This window comes from Enoplosus armatus, chromosome 15, assembly GCF_043641665.1.
Source record: "Enoplosus armatus isolate fEnoArm2 chromosome 15, fEnoArm2.hap1, whole genome shotgun sequence".
Taxonomy (NCBI): Eukaryota; Metazoa; Chordata; class Actinopteri; order Centrarchiformes; family Enoplosidae; genus Enoplosus; species Enoplosus armatus.
The window spans coordinates 1,908,082-1,933,415 of NC_092194.1; the positions used below are offsets into that span (position 1 = coordinate 1,908,082).

The 25,334-nt window shown below is 45.7% G+C and overlaps 30 non-coding genes and 1 pseudogene across 30 annotated transcripts; all 31 read left to right on the forward strand.

The window, feature by feature from the left end:
* The first annotated feature begins 270 nt into the window (after window positions 1–270).
* On the forward strand, window positions 271–434 carry LOC139298309 (U1 spliceosomal RNA). Its single transcript, XR_011598591.1, has one exon. It is a non-coding gene; the product is annotated as a U1 spliceosomal RNA (small nuclear RNA).
* Window positions 435–928: 494 nt separating this feature from the next.
* LOC139298281 (U1 spliceosomal RNA) lies at window positions 929–1,092 on the forward strand. The gene has a single exon (XR_011598565.1). It is a non-coding gene; the product is annotated as a U1 spliceosomal RNA (small nuclear RNA).
* A 484-nt stretch (window positions 1,093–1,576) lies between these two features.
* On the forward strand, window positions 1,577–1,717 carry LOC139298365 (U4 spliceosomal RNA). Its single transcript, XR_011598635.1, has one exon. It is a non-coding gene; the product is annotated as a U4 spliceosomal RNA (small nuclear RNA).
* Window positions 1,718–2,262: 545 nt separating this feature from the next.
* On the forward strand, window positions 2,263–2,426 carry LOC139298245 (U1 spliceosomal RNA). Its single transcript, XR_011598532.1, has one exon. It is a non-coding gene; the product is annotated as a U1 spliceosomal RNA (small nuclear RNA).
* A 494-nt stretch (window positions 2,427–2,920) lies between these two features.
* On the forward strand, window positions 2,921–3,084 carry LOC139298282 (U1 spliceosomal RNA). Its single transcript, XR_011598566.1, has one exon. It is a non-coding gene; the product is annotated as a U1 spliceosomal RNA (small nuclear RNA).
* Window positions 3,085–3,568: 484 nt separating this feature from the next.
* On the forward strand, window positions 3,569–3,709 carry LOC139298366 (U4 spliceosomal RNA). Its single transcript, XR_011598636.1, has one exon. It is a non-coding gene; the product is annotated as a U4 spliceosomal RNA (small nuclear RNA).
* A 545-nt stretch (window positions 3,710–4,254) lies between these two features.
* LOC139298246 (U1 spliceosomal RNA) lies at window positions 4,255–4,418 on the forward strand. The gene has a single exon (XR_011598533.1). It is a non-coding gene; the product is annotated as a U1 spliceosomal RNA (small nuclear RNA).
* Window positions 4,419–4,912: 494 nt separating this feature from the next.
* LOC139298369 (U1 spliceosomal RNA) lies at window positions 4,913–5,076 on the forward strand. Its single transcript, XR_011598639.1, has one exon. It is a non-coding gene; the product is annotated as a U1 spliceosomal RNA (small nuclear RNA).
* Window positions 5,077–5,560: 484 nt separating this feature from the next.
* Window positions 5,561–5,701, forward strand: LOC139298367 (U4 spliceosomal RNA). Its single transcript, XR_011598637.1, has one exon. It is a non-coding gene; the product is annotated as a U4 spliceosomal RNA (small nuclear RNA).
* Window positions 5,702–6,246: 545 nt separating this feature from the next.
* LOC139298283 (U1 spliceosomal RNA) lies at window positions 6,247–6,410 on the forward strand. The gene has a single exon (XR_011598567.1). It is a non-coding gene; the product is annotated as a U1 spliceosomal RNA (small nuclear RNA).
* A 484-nt stretch (window positions 6,411–6,894) lies between these two features.
* Window positions 6,895–7,035, forward strand: LOC139298368 (U4 spliceosomal RNA). The gene has a single exon (XR_011598638.1). It is a non-coding gene; the product is annotated as a U4 spliceosomal RNA (small nuclear RNA).
* A 545-nt stretch (window positions 7,036–7,580) lies between these two features.
* On the forward strand, window positions 7,581–7,744 carry LOC139298247 (U1 spliceosomal RNA). Its single transcript, XR_011598534.1, has one exon. It is a non-coding gene; the product is annotated as a U1 spliceosomal RNA (small nuclear RNA).
* A 494-nt stretch (window positions 7,745–8,238) lies between these two features.
* Window positions 8,239–8,402, forward strand: LOC139298380 (U1 spliceosomal RNA). Its single transcript, XR_011598650.1, has one exon. It is a non-coding gene; the product is annotated as a U1 spliceosomal RNA (small nuclear RNA).
* Window positions 8,403–8,886: 484 nt separating this feature from the next.
* LOC139298370 (U4 spliceosomal RNA) lies at window positions 8,887–9,027 on the forward strand. Its single transcript, XR_011598640.1, has one exon. It is a non-coding gene; the product is annotated as a U4 spliceosomal RNA (small nuclear RNA).
* Window positions 9,028–9,572: 545 nt separating this feature from the next.
* On the forward strand, window positions 9,573–9,736 carry LOC139298284 (U1 spliceosomal RNA). The gene has a single exon (XR_011598568.1). It is a non-coding gene; the product is annotated as a U1 spliceosomal RNA (small nuclear RNA).
* Window positions 9,737–10,220: 484 nt separating this feature from the next.
* Window positions 10,221–10,361, forward strand: LOC139298371 (U4 spliceosomal RNA). Its single transcript, XR_011598641.1, has one exon. It is a non-coding gene; the product is annotated as a U4 spliceosomal RNA (small nuclear RNA).
* Window positions 10,362–10,906: 545 nt separating this feature from the next.
* LOC139298249 (U1 spliceosomal RNA) lies at window positions 10,907–11,070 on the forward strand. The gene has a single exon (XR_011598535.1). It is a non-coding gene; the product is annotated as a U1 spliceosomal RNA (small nuclear RNA).
* A 494-nt stretch (window positions 11,071–11,564) lies between these two features.
* LOC139298392 (U1 spliceosomal RNA) lies at window positions 11,565–11,728 on the forward strand. Its single transcript, XR_011598661.1, has one exon. It is a non-coding gene; the product is annotated as a U1 spliceosomal RNA (small nuclear RNA).
* Window positions 11,729–12,212: 484 nt separating this feature from the next.
* Window positions 12,213–12,353, forward strand: LOC139298372 (U4 spliceosomal RNA). Its single transcript, XR_011598642.1, has one exon. It is a non-coding gene; the product is annotated as a U4 spliceosomal RNA (small nuclear RNA).
* Window positions 12,354–12,898: 545 nt separating this feature from the next.
* On the forward strand, window positions 12,899–13,062 carry LOC139298285 (U1 spliceosomal RNA). Its single transcript, XR_011598569.1, has one exon. It is a non-coding gene; the product is annotated as a U1 spliceosomal RNA (small nuclear RNA).
* A 484-nt stretch (window positions 13,063–13,546) lies between these two features.
* LOC139298373 (U4 spliceosomal RNA) lies at window positions 13,547–13,687 on the forward strand. Its single transcript, XR_011598643.1, has one exon. It is a non-coding gene; the product is annotated as a U4 spliceosomal RNA (small nuclear RNA).
* Window positions 13,688–14,232: 545 nt separating this feature from the next.
* Window positions 14,233–14,396, forward strand: LOC139298292 (U1 spliceosomal RNA). The gene has a single exon (XR_011598575.1). It is a non-coding gene; the product is annotated as a U1 spliceosomal RNA (small nuclear RNA).
* A 5,315-nt stretch (window positions 14,397–19,711) lies between these two features.
* LOC139298329 (U1 spliceosomal RNA) lies at window positions 19,712–19,896 on the forward strand (annotated as a pseudogene).
* A 484-nt stretch (window positions 19,897–20,380) lies between these two features.
* LOC139298374 (U4 spliceosomal RNA) lies at window positions 20,381–20,521 on the forward strand. Its single transcript, XR_011598644.1, has one exon. It is a non-coding gene; the product is annotated as a U4 spliceosomal RNA (small nuclear RNA).
* A 545-nt stretch (window positions 20,522–21,066) lies between these two features.
* Window positions 21,067–21,230, forward strand: LOC139298250 (U1 spliceosomal RNA). The gene has a single exon (XR_011598536.1). It is a non-coding gene; the product is annotated as a U1 spliceosomal RNA (small nuclear RNA).
* A 494-nt stretch (window positions 21,231–21,724) lies between these two features.
* On the forward strand, window positions 21,725–21,888 carry LOC139298277 (U1 spliceosomal RNA). The gene has a single exon (XR_011598562.1). It is a non-coding gene; the product is annotated as a U1 spliceosomal RNA (small nuclear RNA).
* Window positions 21,889–22,372: 484 nt separating this feature from the next.
* Window positions 22,373–22,513, forward strand: LOC139298375 (U4 spliceosomal RNA). Its single transcript, XR_011598645.1, has one exon. It is a non-coding gene; the product is annotated as a U4 spliceosomal RNA (small nuclear RNA).
* A 545-nt stretch (window positions 22,514–23,058) lies between these two features.
* LOC139298311 (U1 spliceosomal RNA) lies at window positions 23,059–23,222 on the forward strand. The gene has a single exon (XR_011598593.1). It is a non-coding gene; the product is annotated as a U1 spliceosomal RNA (small nuclear RNA).
* A 494-nt stretch (window positions 23,223–23,716) lies between these two features.
* LOC139298288 (U1 spliceosomal RNA) lies at window positions 23,717–23,880 on the forward strand. The gene has a single exon (XR_011598571.1). It is a non-coding gene; the product is annotated as a U1 spliceosomal RNA (small nuclear RNA).
* A 484-nt stretch (window positions 23,881–24,364) lies between these two features.
* On the forward strand, window positions 24,365–24,505 carry LOC139298376 (U4 spliceosomal RNA). The gene has a single exon (XR_011598646.1). It is a non-coding gene; the product is annotated as a U4 spliceosomal RNA (small nuclear RNA).
* Window positions 24,506–25,050: 545 nt separating this feature from the next.
* Window positions 25,051–25,214, forward strand: LOC139298252 (U1 spliceosomal RNA). Its single transcript, XR_011598538.1, has one exon. It is a non-coding gene; the product is annotated as a U1 spliceosomal RNA (small nuclear RNA).
* Window positions 25,215–25,334: the final 120 nt, after the last annotated feature.

Sequence of the window (25,334 nt, forward strand, 5' to 3'; positions counted from 1 at the left end):
GATCCCGTTGGCAGCGAGAAGTGGGTGTGGCCTTTTAGATAGGACAAAATGAATTGCGTGCTCTCCTCTGTGAGAATGTCCTTTGTTTGTGGAAGAAATGTGCTCTAGACATTCTTCCATTGCTAGCGTGCTTAGGTCTCAGGCGTTTGTGCAGTTGCTGGGCTGCTCAGAGTCACAAAGGCACTGAACTGTGGGATTATGCGTTGTAGGCACCGTCAGCCAGGGTCCAGAGTGTGGGACTGAGCACCCTGTCTGTTACAGTTCCAATTCATACTTACCTGGCTGGGGAGACACCATGATCAAGAAGGTGGTTCACCCAGGGCGAGGCTCGGCCATTGCACTCCGGTTGTGCTGACCCCTGCGAATTCCCCAAATGTTGGAATCTCGACTGCATAATTTCTGGTAGTGGGGGACTGCGTTCGCGCTCTCCCCTGATGGATATGTTGCAAAAAAAACTCACAAACATATATGTTTGATCCTGTGTTGGACATGCGTAGGAGGCTGATACTCAATATCTACCTTCTGCCTCAGCTTGTGATAGTGGCAATGTCCATTTTGAGAACGTTGGGTACTTTTGCATTATGTCCACAAAGTGGCAGTGTTGCTGTGCAGCAGTGTTTGGCATACACCGTGAAGCTGTGTGTTGACTAATGCAATGTACCTGCGATCCCGTTGGCAGTGGGTGTGGCCTTTTAGATAGGACAAAATGAATTGCGCGCTCTCCTCTGTGAGAATGTCCTTTGTTTGTGGAAGAAATGTGCTCTAGACATTCTTCCATTGCTAGCGTGCTTAGGTCTCAGGCGTTTGTGCAGTTGCTGGGCTGCTCAGAGTCACAAAGGCACTGAACTGTGGGATTATGCGTTGTAGGCACCGTCAGCCAGGGTCCAGAGTGTGGGACTGAGCACCCTGTCTGTTACAGTTCCAATTCATACTTACCTGGCAGGGGAGACACCATGATCAAGAAGGTGGTTCACCCAGGGCGAGGCTGGGCCATTGCACTCCGGTTGTGCTGACCCCTGCGAATTCCCCAAATGTGGGAATCTCGACTGCATAATTTCTGGTAGTGGGGGACTGCGTTCGCGCTCTCCCCTGATGGATATGTTGAAAAAAAAGAATCCACAAACAAATGTGTACTTTACTGCTGCGTAAGTGGCCGATAGTAAATATCCACCTCCTGCTTCAGGCTGTGATAGTGGCAATGTTCATTTTGACACCATTGTGTAATCTTGTAATATGTCCACAAAGCGGCAGTGTTGCTGTGCAGCAGTGTCTGGTATACACCATGAAGCTGCGTGTTGACTAATGCAATGTACCTGCGATCCGGTTGGCACGAGAAGTGGGTGTAGCCTTTTAGATTGGACAAAATGAATTGCATGTTCTCCTCTGTGAGAATGTTCTTTGTTAACAATAGTACACTCACTAAAAAGGAGGGGCTTGTAATCAATAAGCCAATCACACGCAACATAAACATTTCATTGTTTTGAAATGATTGTACACTCAGTAAAGATTGGCAGATGCACCACGTGTGCTGTGACTCATGGACAAGATCCAGGTTTAACTCGCAGCTTCCTTACGTATTCTTGCGCAGAGGCAATTTCATAGTCTATGAAGTTCTGCTGAGACGTGATTATTGCTGGTTGAAAACTTAACCCAATACCCCGCCTGGATGACTTGAAATACAGTCAGCTGTGGCAATTTTTGTTAGTCTCTGAAGAGACTTTACAGTTTGTATCAATAGTAAAGCCATATTCAATGAATACTAGTTGGCTACTTCTTCTACCTTGTTATGTGGAAAAGTAAAGAAAAATCAAATGATGTGTTGTCTGCGCTGTAGGCCAATATCCACCTTCTGCGTTAGCTTGTGATAGTGGCAATGTCCATTTTGAGACCGTTGGGTACTTTTGCATTATGTCCACAAAGTGGCAGTGTTGCTGTGCAGCAGTGTTTGGCATACACCGTGAAGCTGTGTGTTGACTAATGCAATGTACCTGCGATCCCGTTGGCAGCGAGAAGTGGGTGTGGCCTTTTAGATAGGACAAAATGAATTGCGTGCTCTCCTCTGTGAGAATGTCCTTTGTTTGTGGAAGAAATGTGCTCTAGACATTCTTCCATTGCTAGCGTGCTTAGGTCTCAGGCGTTTGTGCAGTTGCTGGGCTGCTCAGAGTCACAAAGGCACTGAACTGTGGGATTATGCGTTGTAGGCACCGTCAGCCAGGGTCCAGAGTGTGGGACTGAGCACCCTGTGTGTTACAGTTCCTATTCATACTTACCTGGCTGGGGAGACACCATGATCAAGAAGGTGGTTCACCCAGGGCGAGGCTCGGCCATTGCACTCCGGTTGTGCTGACCCCTGCGAATTCCCCAAATGTGGGAATCTCGACTGCATAATTTCTGGTAGTGGGGGACTGCGTTCGCGCTCTCCCCTGATGGATATGTTGCAAAAAAAACTCACAAACAAATATGTTTGATCCTGTGTTGGACATGCGTAGGAGGCTGATACCCAATATCCACCTTCTGCCTCAGCTTGTGATAGTGGCAATGTCCATTTTGAGAACGTTGGGTACTTTTGCATTATGTCCACAAAGTGGCAGTGTTGCTGTGCAGCAGTGTTTGGCATACACCGTGAAGCTGTGTGTTGACTAATGCAATGTACCTGCGATCCCGTTGGCAGTGGGTGTGGCCTTTTAGATAGGACAAAATGAATTGCGCGCTATCCTCTGTGAGAATGTCCTTTGTTTGTGGAAGAAATGTGCTCTAGACATTCTTCCATTGCTAGCGTGCTTAGGTCTCAGGCGTTTGTGCAGTTGCTGGGCTGCTCAGAGTCACAAAGGCACTGAACTGTGGGATTATGCGCTGTAGGCACCGTCAGCCAGGGTCCAGAGTGTGGGACTGAGCACCCTGTCTGTTACAGTTCCAATTCATACTTACCTGGCAGGGGAGACACCATGATCAAGAAGGTGGTTCACCCAGGGCGAGGCTGGGCCATTGCACTCCGGTTGTGCTGACCCCTGCGAATTCCCCAAATGTGGGAATCTCGACTGCATAATTTCTGGTAGTGGGGGACTGCGTTCGCGCTCTCCCCTGATGGATATGTTGAAAAAAAAGAATCCACAAACAAATGTGTACTTTACTGCTGCGTAAGTGGCCGATAGTAAATATCCACCTCCTGCTTCAGGCTGTGATAGTGGCAATGTTCATTTTGACACCATTGTGTAATCTTGTAATATGTCCACAAAGCGGCAGTGTTGCTGTGCAGCAGTGTCTGGTATACACCATGAAGCTGCGTGTTGACTAATGCAATGTACCTGCGATCCGGTTGGCACGAGAAGTGGGTGTAGCCTTTTAGATTGGACAAAATGAATTGCATGTTCTCCTCTGTGAGAATGTTCTTTGTTAACAATAGTACACTCACTAAAAAGGAGGGGCTTGTAATCAATAAGCCAATCACACGCAACATAAACATTTCATTGTTTTGAAATGATTGTACACTCAGTAAAGATTGGCAGATGCACCACGTGTGCTGTGACTCATGGACAAGATCCAGGTTTAACTCGCAGCTTCCTTACGTATTCTTGCGCAGAGGCAATTTCATAGTCTATGAAGTTCTGCTGAGACGTGATTATTGCTGGTTGAAAACTTAACCCAATACCCCGCCTGGATGACTTGAAATACAGTCAGCTGTGGCAATTTTTGTTAGTCTCTGAAGAGACTTTACAGTTTGTATCAATAGTAAAGCCATATTCAATGAATACTAGTTGGCTACTTCTTCTACCTTGTTATGTGGAAAAGTAAAGAAAAATCAAATGATGTGTTGTCTGCGCTGTAGGCCAATATCCACCTTCTGCGTTAGCTTGTGATAGTGGCAATGTCCATTTTGAGACCGTTGGGTACTTTTGCATTATGTCCACAAAGTGGCAGTGTTGCTGTGCAGCAGTGTTTGGCATACACCGTGAAGCTGTGTGTTGACTAATGCAATGTACCTGCGATCCCGTTGGCAGCGAGAAGTGGGTGTGGCCTTTTAGATAGGACAAAATGAATTGCGTGCTCTCCTCTGTGAGAATGTCCTTTGTTTGTGGAAGAAATGTGCTCTAGACATTCTTCCATTGCTAGCGTGCTTAGGTCTCAGGCGTTTGTGCAGTTGCTGGGCTGCTCAGAGTCACAAAGGCACTGAACTGTGGGATTATGCGTTGTAGGCACCGTCAGCCAGGGTCCAGAGTGTGGGACTGAGCACCCTGTGTGTTACAGTTCCTATTCATACTTACCTGGCTGGGGAGACACCATGATCAAGAAGGTGGTTCACCCAGGGCGAGGCTCGGCCATTGCACTCCGGTTGTGCTGACCCCTGCGAATTCCCCAAATGTGGGAATCTCGACTGCATAATTTCTGGTAGTGGGGGACTGCGTTCGCGCTCTCCCCTGATGGATATGTTGCAAAAAAAACTCACAAACAAATATGTTTGATCCTGTGTTGGACATGCGTAGGAGGCTGATACCCAATATCCACCTTCTGCCTCAGCTTGTGATAGTGGCAATGTCCATTTTGAGAACGTTGGGTACTTTTGCATTATGTCCACAAAGTGGCAGTGTTGCTGTGCAGCAGTGTTTGGCATACACCGTGAAGCTGTGTGTTGACTAATGCAATGTACCTGCGATCCCGTTGGCAGTGGGTGTGGCCTTTTAGATAGGACAAAATGAATTGCGCGCTATCCTCTGTGAGAATGTCCTTTGTTTGTGGAAGAAATGTGCTCTAGACATTCTTCCATTGCTAGCGTGCTTAGGTCTCAGGCGTTTGTGCAGTTGCTGGGCTGCTCAGAGTCACAAAGGCACTGAACTGTGGGATTATGCGCTGTAGGCACCGTCAGCCAGGGTCCAGAGTGTGGGACTGAGCACCCTGTCTGTTACAGTTCCAATTCATACTTACCTGGCAGGGGAGACACCATGATCAAGAAGGTGGTTCACCCAGGGCGAGGCTCGGCCATTGCACTCCGGTTGTGCTGACCCCTGCGAATTCCCCAAATGTGGGAATCTCGACTGCATAATTTCTGGTAGTGGGGGACTGCGTTCGCGCTCTCCCCTGATGGATATGTTGAAGAAAAAGAATCCACAAACAAATGTGTACTTTACTGCTGCGTAAGTGGCCGATAGTAAATATCCACCTCCTGCTTCAGGCTGTGATAGTGGCAATGTTCATTTTGACACCATTGTGTAATCTTGTAATATGTCCACAAAGCGGCAGTGTTGCTGTGCAGCAGTGTCTGGTATACACCATGAAGCTGCGTGTTGACTAATGCAATGTACCTGCGATCCGGTTGGCACGAGAAGTGGGTGTAGCCTTTTAGATTGGACAAAATGAATTGCATGTTCTCCTCTGTGAGAATGTTCTTTGTTAACAATAGTACACTCACTAAAAAGGAGGGGCTTGTAATCAATAAGCCAATCACACGCAACATAAACATTTCATTGTTTTGAAATGATTGTACACTCAGTAAAGATTGGCAGATGCACCACGTGTGCTGTGACTCATGGACAAGATCCAGGTTTAACTCGCAGCTTCCTTAAGTATTCTTGCGCAGAGGCAATTTCATAGTCTATGAAGTTCTGCTGAGACGTGATTATTGCTGGTTGAAAACTTAACCCAATACCCCGCCTGGATGACTTGAAATACAGTCAGCTGTGGCAATTTTTGTTAGTCTCTGAAGAGACTTTACAATTTGTATCAATAGTAAAGCCATATTCAATGAATACTAGTTGGCTACTTCTTGTACCTTGTTATGTGGAAAAGTAAAGAAAAATCAAATGTGTTGTTGTCTGCGCTGTAGGCCAATATCCACCTTCTGCGTTAGCTTGTGATAGTGGCAATGTCCATTTTGAGACCGTTGGGTACTTTTGCATTATGTCCACAAAGTGGCAGTGTTGCTGTGCAGCAGTGTTTGGCATACACCGTGAAGCTGTGTGTTGACTAATGCAATGTACCTGCGATCCCGTTGGCAGCGAGAAGTGGGTGTGGCCTTTTAGATAGGACAAAATGAATTGCGTGCTCTCCTCTGTGAGAATGTCCTTTGTTTGTGGAAGAAATGTGCTCTAGACATTCTTCCATTGCTAGCGTGCTTAGGTCTCAGGCGTTTGTGCAGTTGCTGGGCTGCTCAGAGTCACAAAGGCACTGAACTGTGGGATTATGCGTTGTAGGCACCATCAGCCAGGGTCCAGAGTGTGGGACTGAGCACCCTGTCTGTTACACTTCCAATTCATACTTACCTGGCAGGGGAGACACCATGATCAAGAAGGTGGTTCACCCAGGGCGAGGCTGGGCCATTGCACTCCGGTTGTGCTGACCCCTGCGAATTCCCCAAATGTGGGAATCTCGACTGCATAATTTCTGGTAGTGGGGGACTGCGTTCGCGCTCTCCCCTGATGGATATGTTGAAAAAAAAGAATCCACAAACAAATGTGTACTTTACTGCTGCGTAAGTGGCCGATAGTAAATATCCACCTCCTGCTTCAGGCTGTGATAGTGGCAATGTTCATTTTGACACCATTGTGTAATCTTGTAATATGTCCACAAAGCGGCAGTGTTGCTGTGCAGCAGTGTCTGGTATACACCATGAAGCTGCGTGTTGACTAATGCAATGTACCTGCGATCCGGTTGGCACGAGAAGTGGGTGTAGCCTTTTAGATTGGACAAAATGAATTGCATGTTCTCCTCTGTGAGAATGTTCTTTGTTAACAATAGTACACTCACTAAAAAGGAGGGGCTTGTAATCAATAAGCCAATCACACGCAACATAAACATTTCATTGTTTTGAAATGATTGTACACTCAGTAAAGATTGGCAGATGCACCACGTGTGCTGTGACTCATGGACAAGATCCAGGTTTAACTCGCAGCTTCCTTACGTATTCTTGCGCAGAGGCAATTTCATAGTCTATGAAGTTCTGCTGAGACGTGATTATTGCTGGTTGAAAACTTAACCCAATACCCCGCCTGGATGACTTGAAATACAGTCAGCTGTGGCAATTTTTGTTAGTCTCTGAAGAGACTTTACAGTTTGTATCAATAGTAAAGCCATATTCAATGAATACTAGTTGGCTACTTCTTCTACCTTGTTATGTGGAAAAGTAAAGAAAAATCAAATGATGTGTTGTCTGCGCTGTAGGCCAATATCCACCTTCTGCGTTAGCTTGTGATAGTGGCAATGTCCATTTTGAGACCGTTGGGTACTTTTGCATTATGTCCACAAAGTGGCAGTGTTGCTGTGCAGCAGTGTTTGGCATACACCGTGAAGCTGTGTGTTGACTAATGCAATGTACCTGCGATCCCGTTGGCAGCGAGAAGTGGGTGTGGCCTTTTAGATAGGACAAAATGAATTGCGTGCTCTCCTCTGTGAGAATGTCCTTTGTTTGTGGAAGAAATGTGCTCTAGACATTCTTCCATTGCTAGCGTGCTTAGGTCTCAGGCGTTTGTGCAGTTGCTGGGCTGCTCAGAGTCACAAAGGCACTGAACTGTGGGATTATGCGTTGTAGGCACCGTCAGCCAGGGTCCAGAGTGTGGGACTGAGCACCCTGTGTGTTACAGTTCCTATTCATACTTACCTGGCTGGGGAGACACCATGATCAAGAAGGTGGTTCACCCAGGGCGAGGCTCGGCCATTGCACTCCGGTTGTGCTGACCCCTGCGAATTCCCCAAATGTGGGAATCTCGACTGCATAATTTCTGGTAGTGGGGGACTGCGTTCGCGCTCTCCCCTGATGGATATGTTGCAAAAAAAACTCACAAACAAATATGTTTGATCCTGTGTTGGACATGCGTAGGAGGCTGATACCCAATATCCACCTTCTGCCTCAGCTTGTGATAGTGGCAATGTCCATTTTGAGAACGTTGGGTACTTTTGCATTATGTCCACAAAGTGGCAGTGTTGCTGTGCAGCAGTGTTTGGCATACACCGTGAAGCTGTGTGTTGACTAATGCAATGTACCTGCGATCCCGTTGGCAGTGGGTGTGGCCTTTTAGATAGGACAAAATGAATTGCGCGCTATCCTCTGTGAGAATGTCCTTTGTTTGTGGAAGAAATGTGCTCTAGACATTCTTCCATTGCTAGCGTGCTTAGGTCTCAGGCGTTTGTGCAGTTGCTGGGCTGCTCAGAGTCACAAAGGCACTGAACTGTGGGATTATGCGCTGTAGGCACCGTCAGCCAGGGTCCAGAGTGTGGGACTGAGCACCCTGTCTGTTACAGTTCCAATTCATACTTACCTGGCAGGGGAGACACCATGATCAAGAAGGTGGTTCACCCAGGGCGAGGCTCGGCCATTGCACTCCGGTTGTGCTGACCCCTGCGAATTCCCCAAATGTGGGAATCTCGACTGCATAATTTCTGGTAGTGGGGGACTGCGTTCGCGCTCTCCCCTGATGGATATGTTGAAGAAAAAGAATCCACAAACAAATGTGTACTTTACTGCTGCGTAAGTGGCCGATAGTAAATATCCACCTCCTGCTTCAGGCTGTGATAGTGGCAATGTTCATTTTGACACCATTGTGTAATCTTGTAATATGTCCACAAAGCGGCAGTGTTGCTGTGCAGCAGTGTCTGGTATACACCATGAAGCTGCGTGTTGACTAATGCAATGTACCTGCGATCCGGTTGGCACGAGAAGTGGGTGTAGCCTTTTAGATTGGACAAAATGAATTGCATGTTCTCCTCTGTGAGAATGTTCTTTGTTAACAATAGTACACTCACTAAAAAGGAGGGGCTTGTAATCAATAAGCCAATCACACGCAACATAAACATTTCATTGTTTTGAAATGATTGTACACTCAGTAAAGATTGGCAGATGCACCACGTGTGCTGTGACTCATGGACAAGATCCAGGTTTAACTCGCAGCTTCCTTAAGTATTCTTGCGCAGAGGCAATTTCATAGTCTATGAAGTTCTGCTGAGACGTGATTATTGCTGGTTGAAAACTTAACCCAATACCCCGCCTGGATGACTTGAAATACAGTCAGCTGTGGCAATTTTTGTTAGTCTCTGAAGAGACTTTACAATTTGTATCAATAGTAAAGCCATATTCAATGAATACTAGTTGGCTACTTCTTGTACCTTGTTATGTGGAAAAGTAAAGAAAAATCAAATGTGTTGTTGTCTGCGCTGTAGGCCAATATCCACCTTCTGCGTTAGCTTGTGATAGTGGCAATGTCCATTTTGAGACCGTTGGGTACTTTTGCATTATGTCCACAAAGTGGCAGTGTTGCTGTGCAGCAGTGTTTGGCATACACCGTGAAGCTGTGTGTTGACTAATGCAATGTACCTGCGATCCCGTTGGCAGCGAGAAGTGGGTGTGGCCTTTTAGATAGGACAAAATGAATTGCGTGCTCTCCTCTGTGAGAATGTCCTTTGTTTGTGGAAGAAATGTGCTCTAGACATTCTTCCATTGCTAGCGTGCTTAGGTCTCAGGCGTTTGTGCAGTTGCTGGGCTGCTCAGAGTCACAAAGGCACTGAACTGTGGGATTATGCGTTGTAGGCACCATCAGCCAGGGTCCAGAGTGTGGGACTGAGCACCCTGTCTGTTACACTTCCAATTCATACTTACCTGGCAGGGGAGACACCATGATCAAGAAGGTGGTTCACCCAGGGCGAGGCTGGGCCATTGCACTCCGGTTGTGCTGACCCCTGCGAATTCCCCAAATGTGGGAATCTCGACTGCATAATTTCTGGTAGTGGGGGACTGCGTTCGCGCTCTCCCCTGATGGATATGTTGAAAAAAAAGAATCCACAAACAAATGTGTACTTTACTGCTGCGTAAGTGGCCGATAGTAAATATCCACCTCCTGCTTCAGGCTGTGATAGTGGCAATGTTCATTTTGACACCATTGTGTAATCTTGTAATATGTCCACAAAGCGGCAGTGTTGCTGTGCAGCAGTGTCTGGTATACACCATGAAGCTGCGTGTTGACTAATGCAATGTACCTGCGATCCGGTTGGCACGAGAAGTGGGTGTAGCCTTTTAGATTGGACAAAATGAATTGCATGTTCTCCTCTGTGAGAATGTTCTTTGTTAACAATAGTACACTCACTAAAAAGGAGGGGCTTGTAATCAATAAGCCAATCACACGCAACATAAACATTTCATTGTTTTGAAATGATTGTACACTCAGTAAAGATTGGCAGATGCACCACGTGTGCTGTGACTCATGGACAAGATCCAGGTTTAACTCGCAGCTTCCTTACGTATTCTTGCGCAGAGGCAATTTCATAGTCTATGAAGTTCTGCTGAGACGTGATTATTGCTGGTTGAAAACTTAACCCAATACCCCGCCTGGATGACTTGAAATACAGTCAGCTGTGGCAATTTTTGTTAGTCTCTGAAGAGACTTTACAGTTTGTATCAATAGTAAAGCCATATTCAATGAATACTAGTTGGCTACTTCTTCTACCTTGTTATGTGGAAAAGTAAAGAAAAATCAAATGATGTGTTGTCTGCGCTGTAGGCCAATATCCACCTTCTGCGTTAGCTTGTGATAGTGGCAATGTCCATTTTGAGACCGTTGGGTACTTTTGCATTATGTCCACAAAGTGGCAGTGTTGCTGTGCAGCAGTGTTTGGCATACACCGTGAAGCTGTGTGTTGACTAATGCAATGTACCTGCGATCCCGTTGGCAGCGAGAAGTGGGTGTGGCCTTTTAGATAGGACAAAATGAATTGCGTGCTCTCCTCTGTGAGAATGTCCTTTGTTTGTGGAAGAAATGTGCTCTAGACATTCTTCCATTGCTAGCGTGCTTAGGTCTCAGGCGTTTGTGCAGTTGCTGGGCTGCTCAGAGTCACAAAGGCACTGAACTGTGGGATTATGCGTTGTAGGCACCGTCAGCCAGGGTCCAGAGTGTGGGACTGAGCACCCTGTGTGTTACAGTTCCTATTCATACTTACCTGGCTGGGGAGACACCATGATCAAGAAGGTGGTTCACCCAGGGCGAGGCTCGGCCATTGCACTCCGGTTGTGCTGACCCCTGCGAATTCCCCAAATGTGGGAATCTCGACTGCATAATTTCTGGTAGTGGGGGACTGCGTTCGCGCTCTCCCCTGATGGATATGTTGCAAAAAAAACTCACAAACAAATATGTTTGATCCTGTGTTGGACATGCGTAGGAGGCTGATACCCAATATCCACCTTCTGCCTCAGCTTGTGATAGTGGCAATGTCCATTTTGAGAACGTTGGGTACTTTTGCATTATGTCCACAAAGTGGCAGTGTTGCTGTGCAGCAGTGTTTGGCATACACCGTGAAGCTGTGTGTTGACTAATGCAATGTACCTGCGATCCCGTTGGCAGTGGGTGTGGCCTTTTAGATAGGACAAAATGAATTGCGCGCTATCCTCTGTGAGAATGTCCTTTGTTTGTGGAAGAAATGTGCTCTAGACATTCTTCCATTGCTAGCGTGCTTAGGTCTCAGGCGTTTGTGCAGTTGCTGGGCTGCTCAGAGTCACAAAGGCACTGAACTGTGGGATTATGCGCTGTAGGCACCGTCAGCCAGGGTCCAGAGTGTGGGACTGAGCACCCTGTCTGTTACAGTTCCAATTCATACTTACCTGGCAGGGGAGACACCATGATCAAGAAGGTGGTTCACCCAGGGCGAGGCTCGGCCATTGCACTCCGGTTGTGCTGACCCCTGCGAATTCCCCAAATGTGGGAATCTCGACTGCATAATTTCTGGTAGTGGGGGACTGCGTTCGCGCTCTCCCCTGATGGATATGTTGAAGAAAAAGAATCCACAAACAAATGTGTACTTTACTGCTGCGTAAGTGGCCGATAGTAAATATCCACCTCCTGCTTCAGGCTGTGATAGTGGCAATGTTCATTTTGACACCATTGTGTAATCTTGTAATATGTCCACAAAGCGGCAGTGTTGCTGTGCAGCAGTGTCTGGTATACACCATGAAGCTGCGTGTTGACTAATGCAATGTACCTGCGATCCGGTTGGCACGAGAAGTGGGTGTAGCCTTTTAGATTGGACAAAATGAATTGCATGTTCTCCTCTGTGAGAATGTTCTTTGTTAACAATAGTACACTCACTAAAAAGGAGGGGCTTGTAATCAATAAGCCAATCACACGCAACATAAACATTTCATTGTTTTGAAATGATTGTACACTCAGTAAAGATTGGCAGATGCACCACGTGTGCTGTGACTCATGGACAAGATCCAGGTTTAACTCGCAGCTTCCTTAAGTATTCTTGCGCAGAGGCAATTTCATAGTCTATGAAGTTCTGCTGAGACGTGATTATTGCTGGTTGAAAACTTAACCCAATACCCCGCCTGGATGACTTGAAATACAGTCAGCTGTGGCAATTTTTGTTAGTCTCTGAAGAGACTTTACAATTTGTATCAATAGTAAAGCCATATTCAATGAATACTAGTTGGCTACTTCTTGTACCTTGTTATGTGGAAAAGTAAAGAAAAATCAAATGTGTTGTTGTCTGCGCTGTAGGCCAATATCCACCTTCTGCGTTAGCTTGTGATAGTGGCAATGTCCATTTTGAGACCGTTGGGTACTTTTGCATTATGTCCACAAAGTGGCAGTGTTGCTGTGCAGCAGTGTTTGGCATACACCGTGAAGCTGTGTGTTGACTAATGCAATGTACCTGCGATCCCGTTGGCAGCGAGAAGTGGGTGTGGCCTTTTAGATAGGACAAAATGAATTGCGTGCTCTCCTCTGTGAGAATGTCCTTTGTTTGTGGAAGAAATGTGCTCTAGACATTCTTCCATTGCTAGCGTGCTTAGGTCTCAGGCGTTTGTGCAGTTGCTGGGCTGCTCAGAGTCACAAAGGCACTGAACTGTGGGATTATGCGTTGTAGGCACCATCAGCCAGGGTCCAGAGTGTGGGACTGAGCACCCTGTCTGTTACACTTCCAATTCATACTTACCTGGCAGGGGAGACACCATGATCAAGAAGGTGGTTCACCCAGGGCGAGGCTGGGCCATTGCACTCCGGTTGTGCTGACCCCTGCGAATTCCCCAAATGTGGGAATCTCGACTGCATAATTTCTGGTAGTGGGGGACTGCGTTCGCGCTCTCCCCTGATGGATATGTTGAAAAAAAAGAATCCACAAACAAATGTGTACTTTACTGCTGCGTAAGTGGCCGATAGTAAATATCCACCTCCTGCTTCAGGCTGTGATAGTGGCAATGTTCATTTTGACACCATTGTGTAATCTTGTAATATGTCCACAAAGCGGCAGTGTTGCTGTGCAGCAGTGTCTGGTATACACCATGAAGCTGCGTGTTGACTAATGCAATGTACCTGCGATCCGGTTGGCACGAGAAGTGGGTGTAGCCTTTTAGATTGGACAAAATGAATTGCATGTTCTCCTCTGTGAGAATGTTCTTTGTTAACAATAGTACACTCACTAAAAAGGAGGGGCTTGTAATCAATAAGCCAATCACACGCAACATAAACATTTCATTGTTTTGAAATGATTGTACACTCAGTAAAGATTGGCAGATGCACCACGTGTGCTGTGACTCATGGACAAGATCCAGGTTTAACTCGCAGCTTCCTTACATATTCTTGCGCAGAGGCAATTTCATAGTCTATGAAGTTCTGCTGAGACGTGATTATTGCTGGTTGAAAACTTAACCCAATACCCCGCCTGGATGACTTGAAATACAGTCAGCTGTGGCAATTTTTGTTAGTCTCTGAAGAGACTTTACAATTTGTATCAATAGTAAAGCCATGTTCAATGAATACTAGTTGGCTACTTCTTGTACCTTGTTATGTGGAAAAGTAAAGAAAAATCAAATGTGTTGTTGTCTGCGCTGTAGGCCAATATCCACCTTCTGCGTTAGCTTGTGATAGTGGCAATGTCCATTTTGAGACCGTTGGGTACTTTTGCATTATGTCCACAAAGTGGCAGTGTTGCTGTGCAGCAGTGTTTGGCATACACCGTGAAGCTGTGTGTTGATTAATGCAATGTACCTGCGATCCCGTTGGCAGCGAGAAGTGGGTGTGGCCTTTTAGATAGGACAAAATGAATTGCGTGCTCTCCTCTGTGAGAATGTCCTTTGTTTGTGGAAGAAATGTGCTCTAGACATTCTTCCATTGCTAGCGTGCTTAGGTCTCAGGCATTTGTGCAGTTGCTGGGCTGCTCAGAGTCACAAAGGCACTGAACTGTGGGATTATGCGTTGTAGGCACCGTCAGCCAGGGTCCAGAGTGTGGGACTGAGCACCCTGTCTGTTACAGTTCCAATTCATACTTACCTGGCAGGGGAGACACCATGATCAAGAAGGTGGTTCACCCAGGGCGAGGCTCGGCCATTGCACTCCGGTTGTGCTGACCCCTGCGAATTCCCCAAATGTGGGAATCTCGACTGCATAATTTCTGGTAGTGGAGGACTGCGTTCGCGCTCTCCCCTGATGGATATGTTGCAAAAAAAACTCACAAACAAATATGTCTCATCCTGTGTTGGACATGCGTAGGAGGCTGATACCCAATATCCACCTTCTGCCTCAGCTTGTGATAGTGGCAAAGTCCATTTTGAGAACGTTGGGTACTTTTGCATTATGTCCACAAAGTGGCAGTGTTGCTGTGCAGCAGTGTTTGGCATACACCGTGAAGCTGTGTGTTGACTAATGCAATGTACCTGCGATCCCGTTGGCAGTGGGTGTGGCCTTTTAGATAGGACAAAATGAATTGCGCGCTCTCCTCTGTGAGAATGTCCTTTGTTTGTGGAAGAAATGTGCTCTAGACATTCTTCCATTGCTAGCGTGCTTAGGTCTCAGGCGTTTGTGCAGTTGCTGGGCTGCTCAGAGTCACAAAGGCACTGAACTGTGGGATTATGCGTTGTAGGCACCGTCAGCCAGGGTCCAGAGTGTGGGACTGAGCACCCTGTCTGTTACAGTTCCAATTCATACTTACCTGGCAGGGGAGACACCATGATCAAGAAGGTGGTTCACCCACCAAGCTTCAACAAGATCACCATGATACCTCTTGCAGAAAGGGATCTCAGGACTGTTCATGTCATGATTTTCTCAGAAAAAGTCAGAAATCAAGATGTATGGACCTGGATGGCAAGGTACTGTGAAGTTCTCACTGCAACTGAAGTAATGGACATTGATGGAATAAAAACAGGCACCAGGCGATTCCAAGTGCGCCTAACAAGAAAGGAAGGACAATTGCAACATATCCCAAACTCCATACAGCTGGGAGCCTTTAGGGGTTCTGTTTACTACTACGGGCAGCCAAAAGAATGCAGGAAATGTGGCAGCTTGGACCACCTTGCAGCCACCTGTAATCAGGACATATGCAGGAACTGCAAAGCAACTGATCATACAACAACAGCACAGTGTCCAACCCCTGTCAAGTGCAATCTCTGTTCCTCTACCAGCCATCGCTTTAAAGACTGCCCACAATCCTACTCCAACCGGGTGAAGCTATCCTCTACCCAAATTCTTGCAGCCCCAATGGAGGCACAAGCAACGGAACAACCTGATCTTCAGACGGCATCCTCTTCAGACATTAACACAGCTCTTCTGTCAACACATATAGCCCCCCAGCAGCCCCCCAGGGCAGAACCCATAATAGACCAGGAGGAAGTGACATCAGATGTTGAGACCATCTTGGACTGGAGTGCAGAACCAGCAGATGAAGTCATCGATATGCCCTATACCCCCTCCACTATGGCCGCCTATTCTATCCCGCAAGCAGTCTCGGAAGTAGGGCCTACGGTCAGAAAGGACATGGCTCCAATATCTCTTCAGGATGCGGGGAACATGTTGGAGACTCTGATGGCAGGCCTTCCCTCACCTCTTGCCCAAGGTAAAGAAGAGCCCAAGGTGGACCTCCTGGATAAAGAACAGGCAAAGGCCCCTTCATCAACGCTCATCGAGACCAATCTGGGCCAAGACTCGCATGGTTCACCATCAAGGAAACGACATCAGGAATCACCCGTATCAGGTGAATCTTCCCCTACATTTACACCTGTTCTGTCCTTAGAAACCTGGCCCATTGCATCCCCCACATCCAGCCCCTTCCTTGAGCTCAATGATGCAGTTGCATTCTCTTCTGCTACATCAATCAAACACATACATCCAATTAAAGATAAGACTATTAAGTCAAAGAAGAAGAAGCCAAAGAAGATGTCCCAGTTTTAAGACACTCCTTTGACCCCCGATTTGACCCCAATGGCCCCTCTCTCTGTTGCCTCTTTAAACACAAGAGGCCTAAATGACCCTGTGAAATGTCTGTCAGCTTTTACATTTCTACATTCAGAGAATAATGACATCTTCCTGCTTCAGGAATGTAACATAAGATACAGGGAAAACTACAAGGTCTTTGAGGACAGATGGAGCCATGGTCAATCAGTATGGTCAGGAGATAATAAAAATCGAACATCAGGGGTCGCAATCTTGTTTAAGGGGCAGGATTTCCACATACAAAGTGTGCAACGCATAATAGATGGTAGACTCCTCTGTGTAGATGTTAGGTGGCATAATGTCAACTTAAGAATAATCAATGTTTATTGCTCCGCTGAGCTCAGAGAACGTTTAGATATTCTGAAAGCAATCCAGCCCCTCCTTGTATGTGAAAGGGAAATCATCTTGGGTGGAGATTTTAACTGTGTGGTGGATAAAAAAGATAGATTAACGACAACCTTGGTAAAGCTGGATTCCAGCTCAGAAGCACTTAAAAACTTAATACAAGATTTCAAACTAAAAGATACTTACCGTACAATAAACCCAAACATACCTGGGTATACTTGGTCAAATGGTAGAACACACTCCAGAATAGACTTTATACTGACATCCAAGGGACTGCTGGTATCCAACGCATCAGTTAAACCCACCTTCTTCTCTGATCATGCAAAAATTGAGTGCTCCCTTGACTTTAAAGATAAAGAAAAAAGAGGTAGAGGCCTCTGGAAGTTAAATATATCCCTCCTGGAAGACAATTATGTGGTGGGAAGGTTCAAGGAAAAGATTAACCAATGGTCATCTATTCAGGCTGCTTTCAATTCCGTGGGAGAATGGTGGGAAGAAATCAAAGTCCGAACAAGGAGCTTCTTCATTGCGGAGGGTAAAAGAGCAGCTAAGAAAAAACGATATAAGCTTAAAAATCAGCAGGCAAAGCTACAGCGTCTGTATACAATGGCTCATGAAGGTTTTGACGTTGAAGAAGACATAGCAAAACTCAAGAGGGAGATGTTACGACTCGCTGCAGCAGCAAGCCGTGGGATACTAACACGAAGTCGAGTACTTCAAATGGAAAATAATGAAAAATGTTCAAGGTATTTTTTCAGAAAATTAGCACGACCTAGAAACATCATGTATTCACTTAAAGATGAAAATGGGAAAGAACAGACAAAAATTGAAGAAATACTTACCAGTGTACAGACCTTTTACTCAGACCTCTACAGAAGTGAGGACGTAGACCAAGCGGCCTTGGCGAATCTCTTATCCAAAGTTAAAAATAATGCCAATGACTATGACGGTGAGCTTGAGGGTGATTTGTCCTTACATGAATTGACCAAAGCTGTTGAAAGCTTGCAGAATAACAAAACCCCGGGGGCAGATGGCTTGCCAAAAGAATTCTACATAACCTTTTGGTCTGAATTAAAAGTCCATCTTTTAAAAATGTATAATGAGAGCCTCCTTGTGGGTAGTTTACCATCGTCCCTAAGAGAAGGCACAATTTCTCTATTGTTTAAAAAAGGTGACAAAAAAGACATAAAGAACTGGCGTCCACTTACATTACTTGGTGTGGACAGAAAGATTTTGGCAAAAGTATTATTTTTCCGAATGCAGGGAATGGTAGACAACATAGTAGAAGTCGATCAGACATGTGCAATACCCGGAAGATCCATCAGAGACAGCCTCGCCCTAGTCAGAGACTCCTACCTGTATGCTATGGACCGTAGGCTACCAATGTGCATCTCTGGTCTTGACTTAGAAAAAGCCTTTGATAGGATAAACCATGATTATTTAAAAGAAGTTTTGGTTCATTTTGGGTTTGGCTCAAAGGTTAGAGCCTGGGTTGACCTATTGTATACAGACTGCTGGAGTAAAGTTATCCTAAATGGTCATATTACAGAACCCTTTATGGTTTCATCGGGGGTCAGGCAAGGTTGCCCATTATCTGTAATTTTGTTTGTTTTGGCTATGGAACCACTGGCTTGTGGAATAAGACAGGACCATTCTATTCATGGCCTCCTTGTCCCAGGTAGCAGTGGGGAAGAAGCAAAGGTATCCTTGTACATGGATGATATTACAATCATATGTTCAGACAATAGGTCACTTTTTGGTGCTCTTGGGTGGTGCGAGCAGTTTTCCCTTGCATCAGGAGCCAAATTAAATAGACCCAAGAGTGAGGTTCTGTACCTTAACTGGAAAGAGCATAAAGCCGATCTGGGGATAGTAGTAAAAGAAGACAGAGTGAAAATTTTAGGAATAGAGATAGGAAGGGGCATGGAAAATGTAAATTGGGAAGCAAGACTTCCATCAATCAAAGGAAAGCTTCTAAGGTGGGAAGATAGGGACCTTACATTCACAGGTAAAATTCTAGTTATTAAGGCAGAAGTCTTGGCCTCAATCACCCATCTGGCCGCCACTCTGCCAGTACCAAGATTCTTTCAAACATGTCTGAAAAGATCCATATTCCAATTCATTTGGGGTTCAAAGCAAGAGTATGTTAAAAGAACGATTATGTACAAATCCTTAGATGAAGGTGGGAAGGCAGTTCCAGAGTTGGGGGTTAAACTACAAGCAATATTCTTAACACCAATTTTGAATGCTGTTTTAAACAAAGAAAACACCAGCCTCTGGACAAACTTTGCAAAGTTTTGGGTGGGCCAAAAGATCCTTACTGGAATGGGTAGAAGACCTCCTCTAGATACCCCACATGCAGAGACAAGACCAACGTTGTATGACAAAGCCATGACACTATTTAAGTTAGCCAAGCTAGAAAAGCCTTGTACAGGCTATGTGAACAGGGCTATTGTTGAAAAGAGTCTTTCACCTCAGACCTCAGGCCTAGTACCAGTCGGAACCTTACCAGAAAGCCAGTGCATTAGAATATGGAAAAATGTTAACCTGCCATTCCTTTTTAATGCACATAAGGATTTGGCTTGGAAAACAGTCCATAATTGCCTCCCAACAAAAGCTTTCCTGAAAAAGAGGCGATGCTCTCACAGTGCCAAATGTCCCAGAGTGAACTGTCACAGTGATGAAAATGTAAGCCACCTGTTTTGGTCATGCCCCAGTTCACAAAGAGTATGGAAAATTCTAAGGCCATGGTTAGCAGATCTTTATAGATGTCCTGATGAAAAGGATGTGATGTATGGCGACCTTCTTCCAAACAGTTATGGGAAAAATGAAAGGTGGTGGGCAGCAATTAACTGTATAAAAGAAGGGATTTGGAGGTGTAGGAATGTAACAGCCTTTAAGAAATGCTATATATCACCAGACTCGGTTGTAAATGTTGCCCTCACAATGGTCAGGGACTACATATTCAGGGACAGAATGAAGAATAACGAGGGAGAAATTAAGAATTTGTGGAAACTTGGAGATGGATTTTTAGCAAAAAAACTTATGGATGCCTTTTAAAGTAAATAAGAAATGATGTAAAAAATGTATTTTAAGCGAGATTGTATTATTTTCATAATGTATTTGTTATATGTGTGCCAAATTGTTGATATGTTTTTGTAAAATGGAATAGGATGTGTGCATTGCTCTTGTAAATTTCTTTGTCCTGAATCAATAAAATGCTTCTAAAAAAAAAAAAAAAAAAAAAAAAAACTTCACCCAGGGCGAGGCTCGGCCATTGCACTCCGGTTGTGCTGACCCCTGCGAATTCCCCAAATGTGGGAATCTCGACTGCATAATTTCTGGTAGTGGGGGACTGCGTTCGCGCTCTCCCCTGATGGATATGTTGAAAAAAAAGAATCCACAAACAAATGTGTACTTTACTGCTGCGTAAGTGGCAGATAGTAAATATCCACCTCCTGCTTCAGGCTGTGATAGTGGCAATGTTCATTTTGACACCATTGTGTAATCTTGTAATATGTCCACAAAGCGGCAGTGTTGCTGTGCAGCAGTGTCTGGTATACACCACGAAGCTGCGTGTTGACTAATGCAATGTACCTGCGATCCGGTTGGCACGAGAAGTGGGTGTAGCCTTTTAGATTGGACAAAATGAATTGCATGTTCTCCTCTGTGAGAATGTTCTTTGTTAACAATAGTACACTCACTAAAAAGGAGGGGCTTGTAATCAATAAGCCAATCACACGCAACATAAACATTTCATTGTTTTGAAATGATTGTACACTCAGTAAAGATTGGCAGATGCACCACGTGTGCTGTGACTCATGGACAAGATCCAGGTTTAACTCGCAGCTTCCTTACGTATTCTTGCGCAGAGGCAATTTCATAGTCTATGAAGTTCTGCTGAGACGTGATTATTGCTGGTTGAAAACTTAACCCAATACCCCGCCTGGATGACTTGAAATACAGTCAGCTGTGGCAATTTTTGTTAGTCTCTGAAGAGACTTTACAGTTTGTATCAATAGTAAAGCCATATTCAATGAATACTAGTTGGCTACTTCTTCTACCTTGTTATGTGGAAAAGTAAAGAAAAATCAAATGATGTGTTGTCTGCGCTGTAGGCCAATATCCACCTTCTGCGTTAGCTTGTGATAGTGGCAATGTCCATTTTGAGACCGTTGGGTACTTTTGCATTATGTCCACAAAGTGGCAGTGTTGCTGTGCAGCAGTGTTTGGCATACACCGTGAAGCTGTGTGTTGACTAATGCAATGTACCTGCGATCCCGTTGGCAGCGAGAAGTGGGTGTGGCCTTTTAGATAGGACAAAATGAATTGCGTGCTCTCCTCTGTGAGAATGTCCTTTGTTTGTGGAAGAAATGTGCTCTAGACATTCTTCCATTGCTAGCGTGCTTAGGTCTCAGGCGTTTGTGCAGTTGCTGGGCTGCTCAGAGTCACAAAGGCACTGAACTGTGGGATTATGCGTTGTAGGCACCGTCAGCCAGGGTCCAGAGTGTGGGACTGAGCACCCTGTGTGTTACAGTTCCTATTCATACTTACCTGGCTGGGGAGACACCATGATCAAGAAGGTGGTTCACCCAGGGCGAGGCTCGGCCATTGCACTCCGGTTGTGCTGACCCCTGCGAATTCCCCAAATGTGGGAATCTCGACTGCATAATTTCTGGTAGTGGGGGACTGCGTTCGCGCTCTCCCCTGATGGATATGTTGCAAAAAAAACTCACAAACAAATATGTTTGATCCTGTGTTGGACATGCGTAGGAGGCTGATACCCAATATCCACCTTCTGCCTCAGCTTGTGATAGTGGCAATGTCCATTTTGAGAACGTTGGGTACTTTTGCATTATGTCCACAAAGTGGCAGTGTTGCTGTGCAGCAGTGTTTGGCATACACCGTGAAGCTGTGTGTTGACTAATGCAATGTACCTGCGATCCCGTTGGCAGTGGGTGTGGCCTTTTAGATAGGACAAAATGAATTGCGCGCTATCCTCTGTGAGAATGTCCTTTGTTTGTGGAAGAAATGTGCTCTAGACATTCTTCCATTGCTAGCGTGCTTAGGTCTCAGGCGTTTGTGCAGTTGCTGGGCTGCTCAGAGTCACAAAGGCACTGAACTGTGGGATTATGCGCTGTAGGCACCGTCAGCCAGGGTCCAGAGTGTGGGACTGAGCACCCTGTCTGTTACAGTTCCAATTCATACTTACCTGGCAGGGGACACACCATGATCAAGAAGGTGGTTCACCCAGGGCGAGGCTCGGCCATTGCACTCCGGTTGTGCTGACCCCTGCGAATTCCCCAAATGTGGGAATCTCGACTGCATAATTTCTGGTAGTGGGGGACTGCGTTCGCGCTCTCCCCTGATGGATATGTTGAAGAAAAAGAATCCACAAACAAATGTGTACTTTACTGCTGCGTAAGTGGCCGATAGTAAATATCCACCTCCTGCTTCAGGCTGTGATAGTGGCAATGTTCATTTTGACACCATTGTGTAATCTTGTAATATGTCCACAAAGCGGCAGTGTTGCTGTGCAGCAGTGTCTGGTATACACCATGAAGCTGCGTGTTGACTAATGCAATGTACCTGCGATCCGGTTGGCACGAGAAGTGGGTGTAGCCTTTTAGATTGGACAAAATGAATTGCATGTTCTCCTCTGTGAGAATGTTCTTTGTTAACAATAGTACACTCACTAAAAAGGAGGGGCTTGTAATCAATAAGCCAATCACACGCAACATAAACATTTCATTGTTTTGAAATGATTGTACACTCAGTAAAGATTGGCAGATGCACCACGTGTGCTGTGACTCATGGACAAGATCCAGGTTTAACTCGCAGCTTCCTTAAGTATTCTTGCGCAGAGGCAATTTCATAGTCTATGAAGTTCTGCTGAGACGTGATTATTGCTGGTTGAAAACTTAACCCAATACCCCGCCTGGATGACTTGAAATACAGTCAGCTGTGGCAATTTTTGTTAGTCTCTGAAGAGACTTTACAATTTGTATCAATAGTAAAGCCATATTCAATGAATACTAGTTGGCTACTTCTTGTACCTTGTTATGTGGAAAAGTAAAGAAAAATCAAATGTGTTGTTGTCTGCGCTGTAGGCCAATATCCACCTTCTGCGTTAGCTTGTGATAGTGGCAATGTCCATTTTGAGACCGTTGGGTACTTTTGCATTATGTCCACAAAGTGGCAGTGTTGCTGTGCAGCAGTGTTTGGCATACACCGTGAAGCTGTGTGTTGACTAATGCAATGTACCTGCGATCCCGTTGGCAGCGAGAAGTGGGTGTGGCCTTTTAGATAGGACAAAATGAATTGCGTGCTCTCCTCTGTGAGAATGTCCTTTGTTTGTGGAAGAAATGTGCTCTAGACATTCTTCCATTGCTAGCGTGCTTAGGTCTCAGGCGTTTGTGCAGTTGCTGGGCTGCTCAGAGTCACAAAGGCACTGAACTGTGGGATTATGCGTTGTAGGCACCGTCAGCCAGGGTCCAGAGTGTGGGACTGAGCACCCTGTCTGTTACAGTTCCAATTCATACTTACCTGGCTGGGGAGACACCATGATCAAGAAGGTGGTTCACCCAGGGCGAGGCTCGGCCATTGCACTCCGGTTGTGCTGACCCCTGCGAATTCCCCAAATGTTGGAATCTCGACTGCATAATTTCTGGTAGTGGGGGACTGCGTTCGCGCTCTCCCCTGATGGATATGTTGCAAAAAAAACTCACAAACATATATGTTTGATCCTGTGTTGGACATGCGTAGGAGGCTGATACTCAATATCTACCTTCTGCCTCCGCTTGTGATAGTGGCAATGTCCATTTTGAGAACGTTGGGTACTTTTGCATTATGTCCACAAAGTGGCAGTGTTGCTGTGCAGCAGTGTTTGGCATACACCGTGAAGCTGTGTGTTGACTAATGCAATGTACCTGCGATCCCGTTGGCAGTGGGTTTGGCCTTTTAGATAGGACAAAATGAATTGCGCGCTCTCCTCTGTGAGAATGTCCTTTGTTTGTGGAAGAAATGTGCTCTAGACATTCTTCCATTGCTAGCGTGCTTAGGTCTCAGGCGTTTGTGCAGTTGCTGGGCTGCTCAGAGTCACAAAGGCACTGAACTGTGGGATTATGCGTTGTAGGCACCGTCAGCCAGGGTCCAGAGTGTGGGACTGAGCACCCTGTCTGTTACAGTTCCAATTCATACTTACCTGGCAGGGGAGACACCATGATCAAGAAGGTGGTTCACCCAGGGCGAGGCTGGGCCATTGCACTCCGGTTGTGCTGACCCCTGCGAATTCCCCAAATGTGGGAATCTCGACTGCATAATTTCTGGTAGTGGGGGACTGCGTTCGCGCTCTCCCCTGATGGATATGTTGAAAAAAAAGAATCCACAAACAAATGTGTACTTTACTGCTGCGTAAGTGGCCGATAGTAAATATCCACCTCCTGCTTCAGGCTGTGATAGTGGCAATGTTCATTTTGACACCATTGTGTAATCTTGTAATATGTCCACAAAGCGGCAGTGTTGCTGTGCAGCAGTGTCTGGTATACACCATGAAGCTGCGTGTTGACTAATGCAATGTACCTGCGATCCGGTTGGCACGAGAAGTGGGTGTAGCCTTTTAGATTGGACAAAATGAATTGCATGTTCTCCTCTGTGAGAATGTTCTTTGTTAACAATAGTACACTCACTAAAAAGGAGGGGCTTGTAATCAATAAGCCAATCACACGCAACATAAACATTTCATTGTTTTGAAATGATTGTACACTCAGTAAAGATTGGCAGATGCACCACGTGTGCTGTGACTCATGGACAAGATCCAGGTTTAACTCGCAGCTTCCTTACGTATTCTTGCGCAGAGGCAATTTCATAGTCTATGAAGTTCTGCTGAGACGTGATTATTGCTGGTTGAAAACTTAACCCAATACCCCGCCTGGATGACTTGAAATACAGTCAGCTGTGGCAATTTTTGTTAGTCTCTGAAGAGACTTTACAGTTTGTATCAATAGTAAAGCCATATTCAATGAATACTAGTTGGCTACTTCTTCTACCTTGTTATGTGGAAAAGTAAAGAAAAATCAAATGATGTGTTGTCTGCGCTGTAGGCCAATATCCACCTTCTGCGTTAGCTTGTGATAGTGGCAATGTCCATTTTGAGACCGTTGGGTACTTTTGCATTATGTCCACAAAGTGGCAGTGTTGCTGTGCAGCAGTGTTTGGCATACACCGTGAAGCTGTGTGTTGACTAATGCAATGTACCTGCGATCCCGTTGGCAGCGAGAAGTGGGTGTGGCCTTTTAGATAGGACAAAATGAATTGCGTGCTCTCCTCTGTGAGAATGTCCTTTGTTTGTGGAAGAAATGTGCTCTAGACATTCTTCCATTGCTAGCGTGCTTAGGTCTCAGGCGTTTGTGCAGTTGCTGGGCTGCTCAGAGTCACAAAGGCACTGAACTGTGGGATTATGCGTTGTAGGCACCGTCAGCCAGGGTCCAGAGTGTGGGACTGAGCACCCTGTGTGTTACAGTTCCTATTCATACTTACCTGGCTGGGGAGACACCATGATCAAGAAGGTGGTTCACCCAGGGCGAGGCTCGGCCATTGCACTCCGGTTGTGCTGACCCCTGCGAATTCCCCAAATGTGGGAATCTCGACTGCATAATTTCTGGTAGTGGGGGACTGCGTTCGCGCTCTCCCCTGATGGATATGTTGCAAAAAAAACTCACAAACAAATATGTTTGATCCTGTGTTGGACATGCGTAGGAGGCTGATACCCAATATCCACCTTCTGCCTCAGCTTGTGATAGTGGCAATGTCCAT